Below are 14,876 nucleotides of genomic sequence, written 5' to 3'. Positions count from 1 at the left end.
AATGTCTCCTTTTTCATCTTTTATTTATTTGAATTTTCTCTCCTTTTGTCTTAGTTTAGCTAAAGGTTTGTCAGTTTTACCTTTACACTTTGTCTTATTTATCTTTTGAAATATTTTTTAGTGTCTGTTTCATTTATATCTGCTGTGAGCTTTATTATTTCCTTCCTTCTACCAATTTTGGGTTTAGTTTGTTTTTGATGTTCTAGTTACTTGAAGTGTATAATTTTGCTTTGTGATTTGAAAATCTTTCTTCTTTTTTGGTGTAGGCTTTTATTGCTATAAATTTCCCTCTTAGAACTGCTTTTGCTACGTTCCATAGGTTTGGGTATGTTGGATTTTCATTCTTACTTGTCTCAGTGACTTTTGAAATTTTCCTATTAATGTCTTAATGAGACCTATTGATTTCTTGGGTGCGTGCTATTTAATTTCCATGTTTTTATAAAATTTCCAAGGGCTTTCCTGTTGTTGATTTCTGGCTTTATATCCCTGGAATCAGAAAAGATACTTCATATGATATCTGTCTTCTTAAGTTTGTTAAGACTTATTATGTGTCATAATGTATGATTGGTCCTAGAGAATGTTTGGTGTACAGTTGAGAATAATTTGTATTCTGCAGCTGTTGGATGATGTATTAGTCTGTTTTCATACTGCTGATAAAGACATACCCGAGACTGGGTAATTTACAGAGAAAAAGAGGTTTAGTGGACTCATAGTTCCACGTGGCTGGGGAGGTCTCCCAATCATGATGGAAGGCGAAAGACACATCTTACATGGTAGCAAACAAAATAGAATTGAGAACCAAGTGAAAGGGTTCCCCCTTATAAAACCTCAGATCTTGTTAGACGTATTCACTACCACAAGAACAGTATGGGGGAAACCGCCCCCATGATTCAATTATCTCCCACTGGTTCCCTCCCACAACATGTATGAATTATGGGAGCTATAATCAAGATGAGATTTGGGTGGGGATATACAGCCAAACCATATCAGGTGAGATCTTCTTTACCTGCTAGGTCCATTTGGTCTATGGTATAGTTTGAGTCTGTCATTTTTTGGTTGATTTTCTCTTCATAGAATCTGTCCATTTTTAAAGTGGAGTGTTGAAATTTCCTACTAATATTGTATTGCAGTCTATCTCTACCTTTAAATCTAATATTTGCTTTATATATCTGGTTGTTCTGGTGTTGGGTACATATATAGTTACACCTAAGTAATATATATGTTATGTCCTCTTATTGAATTGGGCCTTTTATCATTTCATTATACAGTGACATTCTTTTTTTATATAGTTTTTTTTATTTAAAGCCTTTTAAAATATGACATGACTGTGGCTACTCCTGCTTGCTTTTCATTTGTTTGCATAAAATATATTTTTCCATCTCTTCACTTTCAGTCTATTTGTCTTTAATAGTGAGGTAAGTATCATGTAGGCAGCATATAGGTGGGTTTTGCTATCCGAATCCATTCATCCACTTTATATCTTTTAAGTAGAGTTTAATCCACTTCTATTGAAGTTTATTATTGATAAATTAGGACTTCCTTCTACCATTTCATTAGTTGTTTTTTAGATTACTTGTTCACTTCTTCCTTTCTTATTGTTTATCCCTCTAGTTTGGTGGTTTTCTGTGGTGCTAAGCTTTGTTTCTTTTCCCTTTTTTGGTGTGTGTGTGTGTATCTGCTGTAATTTCTTTCTTTCTGGTTAGTGAAACTAACATACAGAGTCCGGTATTTGTAACAGACTATTTTACACTGATAACAACTTAACTTCTGTCACATAAAAATACTCTTGACTTCTCCTCCCCACACACACAATTTATATTTTTGTTACCTTACATTGCATCTTTATGAATGGTAGACTCCATGGAACATAGGATCTATGTCACAACTAAATCAATTATTTAATGGCAGCATTAAAGCAGGCCAAAGAATGTGAAAAGCTGGTGTGGGTGTATTTAACTTTTTAAAAACTATGTTTCATAATGTTTTCATTAAAAAGTCTTTATCAGTTTGCTAATGCCTAATTTTTACAACCAGCCACCATAGATTTTACAGGATAAATATATTATTTCAGTGGTAATTGAAGCAGAATTTTTGTTGCTCTTCTTACCCTTAGAGATTGTGTATTATCCTCAGACGTAATTCTTTGATTTTTTTTTTCTTTTCATGTTGTTACACATAGTTACCAACAATCAACGTGAGAATAACCTTTGAATATTTTCAAGCATTAAGATTTGTTTATACAGCTGCACAATTAGACAACCAACACTCTTGGGTCTTTACCTCTCAGCATACACCTGATTATTAACTTAAAGGTATGATGGGAAAAGTATCAATTTTTGTTGGTCACCTAGATTTGGAAATATGTAATAATTATAAGCTTGGGTCTGCTTCTTCAGAAGCCTAGGAATTGGAGTGATGGTTCTCTGAAGAGGCTGGAAACAAAGTATGTGTTTCCAGAAGGCTTAATAGAATATGTTGAGACATAGGCCATTAACACAAAAGTGAAAGAAATGCAAAAAAGTATAAAAGTAAGGATTTGAGAAGGGAAATTTTATTTTTAAGTCTAAGATTCCTATGAATTATATGAAAGTAAATGTCCTATCCTTAAAATTAGCCAAAGGAAGCACTTTACTTATCAATATGATATGACGTTTCATACTCTTATCTAAAGATATCCTAAACTAAGATCCAGTTTTCTAAGTAAAGACCTTTTACTCATGCTTTAAAGCATGTTAGATGATTCCTACCACATCACATCATGTTGTTTACATGTATGATTTAAACTGCATTTATTCTTCAACTCACTGGTTCCTTAGGCTTCTTATCTTTCCTTGCACGCTTAGATAATTTTATGTAAAATTGATTTTTAGAAGTTTAGTTGCTGGGCGTAGTGGCTGTCGCCTGTAAACCCAGTACTTTGGGAATTCAAGGCAGGTGTATTGCTTGAGTCTTGGAGTTTGAGGCCTGCCTGGGAAAGATGACAAACCCCATTTGTACAAAAATAAAAATATTAGCTGGATATGGTGGCACATGCCTGTGGTCCCAGCTACTCCAAGGCTGAGGTGGGAGGATGGCTTGAGTCCGAGAGGCAGAGGTGTGAGCCAAGATCATGCCCTGCTCTTCAGCCTGGGCAACCAAGCCAGACCCTGTTTCAAAAAAAAAAAATCTAGTGAGATTTGATTTCTATTTCTATGTGATTCAAAAGTAGGAGAGCTTCAAGGCTAATGACTATTAAAAAATGGCCATTGCTACTTGCATTTTCTATGAAGCCAGCATGCACAGCAACGTGCAACCTAAAAACCAAGCTATTTAATATGTAGCTTAGATTTCAGGTTTGATTGTCTTTGAGGTTTGATTATTGCAGAGATCAATTGCCAGACCAAATATAGTCTATTTCTGTATTTGGTCTTTTTATCATATGAAACATCCCAGCCTTGGGTATAAATTAAGAGCAAATACAGACATTTATACCGATAGCGGTGTAGATATTTCCATGTTTATACAGTTACCGGTGTAGATACTTCCATGTCTATACAGATAGAGGTGTGGATATTTCCATGTTAATACAGATAGTGGTGTAGATATTTCCATGTTTATAGAGATAGTGGTGTAGATATATCCATGTTTATAGAGATAGCGGTGTAGATATTTCCATGTTTATACAGATAGCGGTGTAGATATTTCCATGTTTATACAGATAGCATTGTAGATATTTCCATGTTTATAGAGACAGAGGTGTATATATTTCTATATTTATAGAGATAGCGGCGCACATATTTCCATGTTTATAGAGACAGCGGTGTAGATATTTCCATGTTTATACAGATAGCGGTGTAGATATTTCCATGTTAATACAGGTAGCGGTGTACATATTGCCATGTTCATACAGATAGCGGAGTAGATATTTCCACATTTATACAGATGGCGGTGTACATATATCCATGTTCATACAGATGGCGGTGTAGATATTTCTATGTTTATAGAGATGGCGGTGTAGATATTTAAATGTTTATACAGATAGCTGTGTAGATATTTCCATGTTTATAGAGATGGCGGTGTAGATATTTCCATGTTTCTACAGATGGCGGTGTAGATATTTCCATGTTTATACAGATGGAGGTGTAGATATTTCCATGTTTTTACAGATAGCGTTGTAGATATTTCCATGTTCACACAGATAGCGGTGTAGATATTTCCACCTTTATACAGATGGTGGTGTAGATTTTTCCATTTCCATACAGACGGCGGTTTAGATATTTCCATTGTTATAAAGATGGCGGTGCAGATATTTCCATTGTGATACAGATGGCGGTGTAGGCATTTTCATGTTGATACAGATGGTGGTGTACATAGTTCCCTGTTCATACAGATGGCGGTGTAGATATTTTCATTTTCCTACCGATGGCGGTGTAGATATTTCCATGTTTATACAGATAGCGGTGTAGATGTATCCATGTTCATACAGATGGCAGTGTAGATAATTCCATGTTCACACAGATGGAGTTGAAGATATTTCCATGTTTATAGAAATGGCGGTGTAGATATTTCCATGTTTACACAGAAGGCGGTGTAGATATTTCCATGTTTACACAGATAGCGGTGTAGATATTTCCATGTTTATACAGATAGCGGTGTAGATATTTCAATGTTTATAGAGTTGGCGGTGTAGATATTTTCATGTTCCTACAGTTGGTGGTGTAGATATTTCCATGTGTACACAGATAGCGGTGTAGGTATTTCCAAGTTTATGTAGATAGCGGTGTAGATATTTCCACTTTTAGGCAGATAGCGGTGTAGATATTTCAATGTTTAAACAGATAGCGTTGTAGATATTTCCATGTTCCTACAGAGGGCGGTGTAGATATTTACATGTTTATAGAGATGGCGGTTTAGACATTTCCACATTCATACAGATGGCGGTGTAGATATTTCCATGTTTATACAGATAGCGGTATAGATATTTCCGTCTTTATACACATAATGGTGTAGAACTTTCCATGTTTTTAGAGATAGCGGTGTAGATATTTCCATGTTTACACAGATGACTCTGTAGATATTTCCATGTTAACAGAGATAGCGGTGTAGATATTTCCAAGTTTACAGAGATATCGGTGTAGATATTTCCATGTTTACACAGATAGCGGTGTAGATATTTGCATGTATATAGAGATAGCGGTGAGGATATTTCCATGTTTACGCTGATAGCATTGTAGATATGTCCATGTTTATACAGATAGCGGTGTAGATAATTCCATGTGTACACAGATAACGGTGTAGATATTTCCATGTTTATACAGATGGTGGTGTAGATATTTCCATACCCATACAGATGGCGGTGTAGATATTTCCATGTTTATAGATATAGCGGTGTAGGTATTTCCATGTTTACACAGACAGCGGTGTAGATATTTCCATGTTTACACAGATAGCGGTGTAGATATTTCCATGTTTATAGAGATATCAGTGTAGATATTTCCAGCTTTATACAGAGCGTAGTGTAGATATTTCCATGTTTATATAGATGGCTGTGTTGATATTTCCATGTTTATAGAGATAGCGGTGCAGATATCTCCATGTTTACACAGATAGCGGTGTAGATATTTCCATGTTTACACAGATAGCGGTGTAGATATTTCCATGTTCATACAGATAGCGGTGTAGATAATTCCATGTGTATACAGATAACTGTGTAGATATTTACATGTTCCTACAGATGGCTGCGTAGATATTTCCATGTTTATACAGATAGCAGTGTAGATATTTACGTCTTTATACACATAATGCTGTAGATCTTTACATGTTTTCAGAGATAGCGGTGTAGATCTTTCCATGTTTACACAGATAGCGGTGTAGATATTTCCATATTTATACAGATAGCAGTGTAGATATTTCCATGTTTATAGAGATAGTGGTGTAGATATTTACATGTTCCTACAGATGGCGGTGTAGATATTTCCATGTTTATACAGATAGCGGTGTAGATATTTCCATGTTCATACAGATAGCTGTGTAGATATTTCCATGTTTATACAGATAGCGGTGTAGATATTTACGTCTTTATACACATAATGGTGTAGATCTTTCCATGTTTTCAGAGATAGCGGTGTAGATCTTTCCATGTTTACACAGATAGCTGTGTAGATACTTCCATGTTTATACAGATAGCAGTGTAGATATTTCCATGTTTATAGAGATAGTGGTGTAGATATTTACATGTTCCTACAGATGGCTGTGTAGATATTTCCATGTTTACAGAGATAGCGGTGTAGATATTTCCATGTTTACACAGATATCGGTGTAGATATTTCCATGTTTACACAGATAGCGGTGTAGATATTTCCATGTTCATACAGATAGCGGTGTAGATAATTCCATGTGTATACAGATAACTGTGTAGATATTTACATGTTCCTACAGATGGCTGCGTAGATATTTCCATGTTTATACAGATAGCAGTGTAGATATTTACGTCTTTATACACATAATGCTGTAGATCTTTACATTTTTTCAGAGATAGCGGTGTAGATCTTTCCATGTTTACACAGATAGCGGTGTAGATATTTCCATATTTATACAGATAGCAGTGTAGATATTTCCATGTTTATGGAGATAGTCGTGTAGATATTTCCATGTTCCTACAGTTTTTGGTTTAGATATTTCCATGTTTACACAGACAGCGGTGTAGATATTTCCAAGTTTATGCAGATAGCGGTGTAGATATTTCCACTTTTAGGCAGATAGCGGTGTAGATATTTCAATGTTTAAGCAGATAGCGTTGTAGATATTTCCATGTTCCTACAGAGGGGGGTGTAGATGTTTACATGTTTATAGAGATGGCGGTTTAGACATTTCCACGTTCATACAGATGGCGGTGTAGATATTTCCATGTTTATACAGATAGCGGTGTAGATATTTCCGTCTTTAGACACATAATGGTGTAGGTCTTTCCATGTTTTCAGAGATAGCGATGTAGATATTTCCATGTTTACACAGATAACGGTGTAGATATTTCCATGTTTACACAGATAACGGTGTAGATATTTCCATGTTTATACAGATGTATACAGATGACTCTGTAGATCTTTCCATGTTTTCAGAGATAGCGGTGTAGATATTTCCATGTTTACACAGATATCCGTGTAGATATTTCCATGTTTACACAGATAGCGGTGTAGATATTTCCATGTTCATACAGATAGCAGTGTAGATAATTCCATGTGTATACAGATAACGGTGTAGATACTTACATATTCCTACAGATGGCTGTGTAGATATTTCCATGTTTGTACAGATAGCGGTATAGATATTTCCATGTTTACACAGATAGTGGTGTAGATATTTCCATGTTTACACAGATAGCGGTGTAGATATTTCCATGTTTACACAGATAGCGGTGTAGATATTTCCATGTTTATACAGATAGCGGTGTAGATATTTCCATGTGAATACAGATAACTGTGTAGATATTTACATGTTCCTACAGATGGCTGCGTAGATATTTCCATGTTTATACAGATAGCAGTGTAGATATTTACGTCTTTATACACATAATGCTGTAGATCTTTCCATGTTTACACAGATAGCGGTGTAGATATTTCCATATTTATACAGATAGCAGTGTAGATATTTCCATGTTTATAGAGATAGTGGGGTAGATATTTACATGTTCCTACAGATGGCTGTGTAGATATTTCCATGTTTATACAGATAGCGGTGTAGATATTTCCATGTTCATACAGATAGCTGTGTAGATATTTCCATGTTTATACAGATAGCGGTGTAGATATTTACGTCTTTATACACATAATGGTGTAGATCTTTCCATGTTTTCAGAGATAGCGGTGTAGATCTTTCCATGTTTACACAGATAGCGGTGTAGATATTTCCATGTTTATACAGATAGCAGTGTAGATATTTCCATGTTTATAGAGATAGTGGTGTAGATATTTACATGTTCCTACACATAGCTGTGTAGATATTTCCATGTTTATACAGATAGCGGTGTAGATATTTCCATGTTTATGGAGATAGTCGTGTAGATATTTCCATGTTCCTTCAGTTTGTGGTTTAGATATTTCCATGTTTACACAGACAGTGGTGTAGATATTTCCAAGTTTATGCAGATCACGGTGTAGATATTTCCACTTTTAGGCAGATAGCGGTGTAGATATTTCAATGTTTAAGCAGATAGAGTTGTAGATATTTCCATGTTCCTACAGAGGGGGGTGTAGATATTTGCATGTTTATAGAGATTGCGGTTTAGACATTTCCACGTTCATACAGATGGCGGTGTAGATATTTCCATGTTCATAGAGATAGCGGTGTAGATACTTCCATGTTCATACAGATAGAGGGGCTGATATTTCCATGTTCATACTGATAGCGGTGCTGATATTTCCATGTTTATACAGATAGCGGTGTAGATATTTCCATGTTTATACAGATAGCGGTGTAGATATTTCCATGTTTATACAGATAGCGGTGTAGATATCTCCATCTTAATACAGTTGGCGGTGTAGATATTTATATGTTCATACAGATGGCGGTGCAGATATTTCCATGTTCATACAGATGGCGGTGTAGATATTTGCATGTTTATAGAGATAGCGGTGTAGTTATTTCCATGTGTAAAGAGATAGCTGTGTAGATATTTCCATGTATATGCAGATAGCTGTGTAGATATTTCCATTTTCATGCAGATAGTGGTTTAGATATTTCCATGTTCAAACAGATAGCCGTGTAGCTATTTCCATGTTCATACAGATAGCGGTGTAGACATTTCCATGTTTATACAGATAGGGGTGAAGTTGTATGCAAGTTTACACAGATAGCGGTGTAGATATTTCCATGTTCATAGAGATAGCGGTGTAGTTATTTAAATGTTCATCCAGAAGGCTGTGTAGATATATCCATGTTCATACAGATAGCGGTGTAGATATTTCCATGTCCATACAGATAGTGGTGTAGATATTTGAATGTTCATACAGATAGCGGTGTAGCTCCTTCCATGTTCATACAGATAGCGGTGTAGATATTTCCATGTTCGTACAGATACCGGTGCTGATATTTCCATGTTCATACAGATAGCAGTGTGGATATTTCCATGTTTATACAGATAGCGGTGTAGTTATTTCCAGGTTTATACAGATAGCGGTGTAGATATCTCCATCTTAATACAGATGGCGGTGTAGATATGTATATGTTCATACAGATGGCGGTGCAGATATTTCCATGTTCATACAGATGGCGGTGTGGCTATTTCCATGTTCATACAGATAACTGTGTAGCTATTTCCATGTTCATGCATATAGCGGTGTAGATATTTCCATGTTCATCCATATGGCTGTGTAGATATATCTATGTTCATACAGATGGCGGTGAAGATATTTCCATGTTCATACAGATAGCGGTGTAGATATTTCCATGTTCATACAGATAGTGGTGTAGATATTTCCATGTTCATACAGATAGCGGTGAAGATGTATGCATGTTTACACAGATAGCGGTGTAGATATTTCCATGTTCATACAGATAGCGGTGTAGATATTTCCATGTTAATCCAGATGGCTGTGTAGATATATCCATGTTCATACAGATAGCGGTATAGATATTTCCATGTTCATACAGATAGTGCTGTAGATATTTCCATGTTCATACAGATAGCGGTGTAGCTATTTCCATGTTCATACAGATAGCGGTGTAGATATTTCCATGTTCAAACAGATAGCGGTGTAGATATTTCCATGTTCATCCAGATGGCTGTGTAGGTATATCCATGTTCATACAGATGGCGGTGAAGATATTTCCATGTTCATACAGATAGCGGTGTAGATATTTCCATGTTCATACAGATAGTGGTGTAGATATTTCCATGTTCATACAGATAGCGGTGTAGCTATTTCCATGTTTATAGAGATAGCGCTGTAGTTATTTCCATGTGTAAATGGATAGCTTTGTAGATATTTCCATGTAAATGCAGATCGCTGTGTAGATATTTCCGTTTTCATGCAGATAGCGGTGTAGATATTTCCATGTTCAAACAGATAGCGGTGTAGATATTTCCACGTTCATACAGATAGCAGTGTAGATATTTCCATGTTTATACAGATAGCGGTGAAGATCTATGCATGTTTACACAGATAGCGGTGTAGATATTTCCATGTTCATGCAGATAGTGGTATACATATTACCATGTTCATCCAGATGGCTGTGTAGATATATCCATCTTCATACAGATGGCAGTGAAGATATTTCCATGTTCATACAGATAGCTGTGTAGTGATTTCCATGTGTAAAGAGATAGCTGTGTAGATATTTCCATGTATATGCAGATAGCTGTGTATATATTTCCATTTTCATGCAGATAGCAATTTCGATATTTCCATGTTGAAACAGATAGCGGTGTAGATATTTCCATGTTCATAGTGATAGCGGTGTAGATACTTCCATGTTCATACAGATAGAGGGGCTGATATTTCCATGTTCCTACAGATAGCGGGGCTGATATTTCCATGTTTATACAGATAGCGGTGTAGATATATCCATGTTTTTACAGATAGCGGTGTAAATATTTCCATGTTTATACAGATAGCGGTGTTGATATCTCCATCTTAATACAGTTGGCGGTGTAGATATTTATATGTTCATACAGATGGCGGTGCAGGTATTTCCATGTTCATACAGATGGCGGTGTAGATATTTCCATGTTTATAGAGATAGCGGTGTAGTTATTTCCATGTGTAAAGAGATAGCTGTGTAGATATTTCCATGTATATGCAGATAGCTGTGTAGATATTTCCATTTTCATGCTCATAGCGGTTTAGATATTTCCATGTTCAAACAGATAGCGGTGTAGATATTTCCACGTTCATACAGAAAGCGGTGTTGATATTTCCATGCTTATACAGATTGCGGTGAAGATGTATGCTTCTTTACACAGATAGCGGTGTAGATATTTCCATGTTCATGCAGATAGCGGTGTAGATATTTCCATGTTCATCCAGATGGCTGTGTAGATATATCCATGTTCATACAGATAGCGGTGTAGATATTTCCATGTTCCTACAGATAGTGGTGTAGATATTTCCATGTTCATACAGATAGCGGTGTAGCTATTTCCATGTTCATACAGATAGCGGTGTAGGTATTTCCATGTTCATAGAGATAGCGGTGTAGACATTTCCATGTTCATACAGATAGCGGTGCTGATATTTCCATTTTTATACAGGTAGCGGTGTAGATATTTCCATGTTTATACAGAGAGCGGTGTAGATATCTCCAATCTTAATACAGATGGCGGTGTAGATATTTATATATTCATACAGATGGCGGTGGAGATATTTCCATGTTCATACAGATGGCCGTGTAGATATTTCCGTGTTTACAGAGATAGCGGTGTAGTTATATCCTGGTGTAAAGAGATAGCTTTGTAGATATTTCCATGTATATGCAGATAGCTGTGTAGATATTTCTATTTTCATGCAGATAGCGGTTTAGATATTTCCATGTTCAAACAGATAGCAGTGTAGATATTTCCATGTTCATACAGATAGCGTTGTAGATATTTCCATGTTTATACAGATTGCGGTGAAGATGTATGCATGTTTACACAGATAGCAGTGTAGATATTTCCATGTTCATACAGATCGCGGTGTAGATATTTCCATGTTCATCCAGATGGCTGTGTAGACATATCCATGTTCATACAGATGGCGGTGAAGATATTTCCATGTTCATACAGATAGCGGTGAAGATATTTCCATGTTCATACAGATCACGGTGTAGGTATTTCCATGTTCATACAGATGGCTGTGTTGATATATGCATGTTCTTACAGATGGCGGTGAAGTTATTTCCATGTTCATACAGATAGCGGTGTAGATATTTCCATGTTCATACAGATAGCGGTGTAGATATTTCCATGTTCATACCGTTAGCTGTGCTGATATTTCTATGTTTATACAGGTAGCGGTGTAGATATTTCCATGTTTATACAGATAGCTGTGTAGATATTTCTATGTTTATACAGATAGCAGTGTAGATATTTCCATGTTTATACAAATATTGGTGTAGATATCTCCTTCTTAATACAGATGGCGGTGTAGATATTTATATGTTCATACAGATGGCGGTGCAGATATTTCCATGTTCATACAGATTCCGGTGTAGATATTTCAGTGTTTATAGAGATAGCGGTGTAGTTATTTCCATGTGTAAAGAGATAGCTGAGTAGATATTTCCATGTATATGCAGATAGCTGTGTAGTTATTTCCATTTTCATGCAGACAGCGGTGTAGATATTTCCATGTTGAAACAGATAGCGGTGTAGATATTTCCATGTTGAAACAGATAGCGATGTAGATATTTCCACGTTTATACAGATTGCGGTGAAGATGTATGCATATTTACACAGATAGCGGTGTAGATATTTCCATGTTCATACAGATAGCGGTGTACATATTTCCGTGTTCATCCAGATGGCGGTGTAGATATATCCATGTTCATACAGATAGCAGTGTAGATATTTCCATGTTCATACAGGTAGTGGTGTAGATATTTCCATATTCATACATATAGCGGTGTAGCTATTTCCATGTTCATACAGATAGAGGTGTAGAAATTTCCAAGTTCATAGACATAGCGGTGTAGATATTTCCATGTTCATACAGATAGCGGTGCTGATATTTCCATGTTTATACAGGTAGCGGTGTAGATATTTCCATGTTTATACAGATTGCGGTGTAGATATTTCCATGTTCATACAGATAGCGGTGTAGCTATTTCCATGTTCATACAGATAGCGGTTTAGGTATTTCCATGTTCATCCAGATGGCTGTGTAGATATATCCATGTTCATACATATAGCGGTGTAGATATTTCCATGTTCATCCAGATGGCTGTGTAGACATATCCATGTTCATACAGATGGCGGATAAGATATTTCCATGTTCATACAGATAGCGGTGTAGATATTTCCATGTTCATACAGATAGCAGTGTAGATATTTCCATGTTCATACAGATGGCTGTGTAGATATATCCATGTTCATACAGATGGCGGTGAAGATATTTCCATGTTCATACAGATAGCGGTGTAGATATTTCCATGTTCATAGAGATAGCGGTGAAGATATTTCCATGTTCATACCGATAGCTGTGCTGATATTTCCATGTTTATACAGGTAGCGGCACAGATATTTCCATGTTTATACAGATAGTGGTGTAGATATTTCCAAGTTTATACAGATAGCGGTGTAGATATTTACAAGTTTATACAGATAGCGGTGTAGGTATCTCCTTCTTAATACAGATGGCAGTGTAGATATATATATGTTCATACAGATGGCGGTGCAGATATTTCCATGTTCATACAGATGGCGGTGTAGATATTTCCATGTTTATAAAGATAGCGGTGTAGTTATTTCCATGTGTAAAGAGATAGCTTTGTAGATATTTCCATGTATATGCAGATAGCTGTGTAGATATTTCCATTTTCATGCAGACAGCGGTGTCGATATTTCCCTGTTCAAATAGATAGCGGTGTAGATATTTCCATGTTCATACAGATAGCGGTGTAGATATTTCCATGTTTATACAGATTGCGGTGAAGATGTATGCATATTTACACAGATAGCGGTGTAGATATTTCCATGTTCATACAGATAGCGGTGTAGATATTTCCGTGTTCATCCAGATGGCTGTGTAGATATATCCATGTTCATACAGATAGCGGTGTAGATATTTCCATGTTCATACAGGTAGTGGTGTAGATATTTCCATGTTCGTACAGATAGCGGTGTAGCTATTTCCATGTTCATACAGATAGCGGTGTAGAAATTTCCATGTTCATAGAGATAGCGGTGTAGATATTTCCATGTTCATACAGATAGCGGTGCTGATATTTCCATGTTTATACAGGTAGCGGTGTAGATATTTCCATGTTTATACAGATTGCGGTGTAGATATTTCCATGTTTATACAGATAGCGGTGTAGATATTTCCAGGTTTATACAGATAGCGGTGTAGATATTTGCATCTTAATATAGATGGCGGTGCAGATATTTATATGTTCATAGAGATGGCGGTTCATATATTTCCATGTTCATGCAGATGGCGGTGTAGATATTTGTATGTTTATAGAGATAGCGCTGTAGTTATTTCCATGTGTAAAGAGATAGCTTTGTAGATATTTCCATGTATATGCAGATCGCTGTGTAGATATTTCCATTTTCATGCAGATAGCGGTTTAGATATTTCCATGTTCAAACAGATAACGGTGAAGATATTTCCATGTTCATAGAGATAGCGGTGTCGATATTTCCATGTTTATACAGATAGCGGTGAAGATGTATGCATGTTTACACAGATAGCGGTGTAGATATTTCCATGTTCATACAGATAGCGGTGTAGATATTTTCATGTTCATCCAGATGGCTATGTAGATATATCCATGTTCATACAGATGGCGGTGAAAATATTTCCATGTTCAGATAGCGGTGTAGATATTTCCATGTTCATACAGATAGCGGTGTAGATATTTCCATGTTCATACAGACAGCGGTGCTGATATTTCCATGTTCATCCAGATGGCTGTTTAGATATATCTATGTTCATACAGAAGGTGGTGAAGATATTTCCATGTTCATACAGATAGTGGTGTAGATATTTCCATGTTCATACAGATAGCGGTGTAGCTATTTCCATGTTTATAGAGATAGCGCTGTAGTTATTTCCATGTGTAAATGGATAGCTTTGTAGATATTTCCATGTAAATGCAGATCGCTGTGTAGATATTTCGTTTTCATGCAGATAGCGGTGTAGATATTTCCATGTTCAAACAGATAGCGGTGTAGATATTTCCACGTTCATACAGATAGC

Source organism: Gorilla gorilla, chromosome 18, assembly GCF_029281585.2.
Source record: "Gorilla gorilla gorilla isolate KB3781 chromosome 18, NHGRI_mGorGor1-v2.1_pri, whole genome shotgun sequence".
NCBI lineage: Eukaryota > Metazoa > Chordata > Mammalia > Primates > Hominidae > Gorilla > Gorilla gorilla.
The sequence above is the reverse complement of the archived record's forward strand: the minus strand, read 5'-3'. Positions refer to the sequence as shown.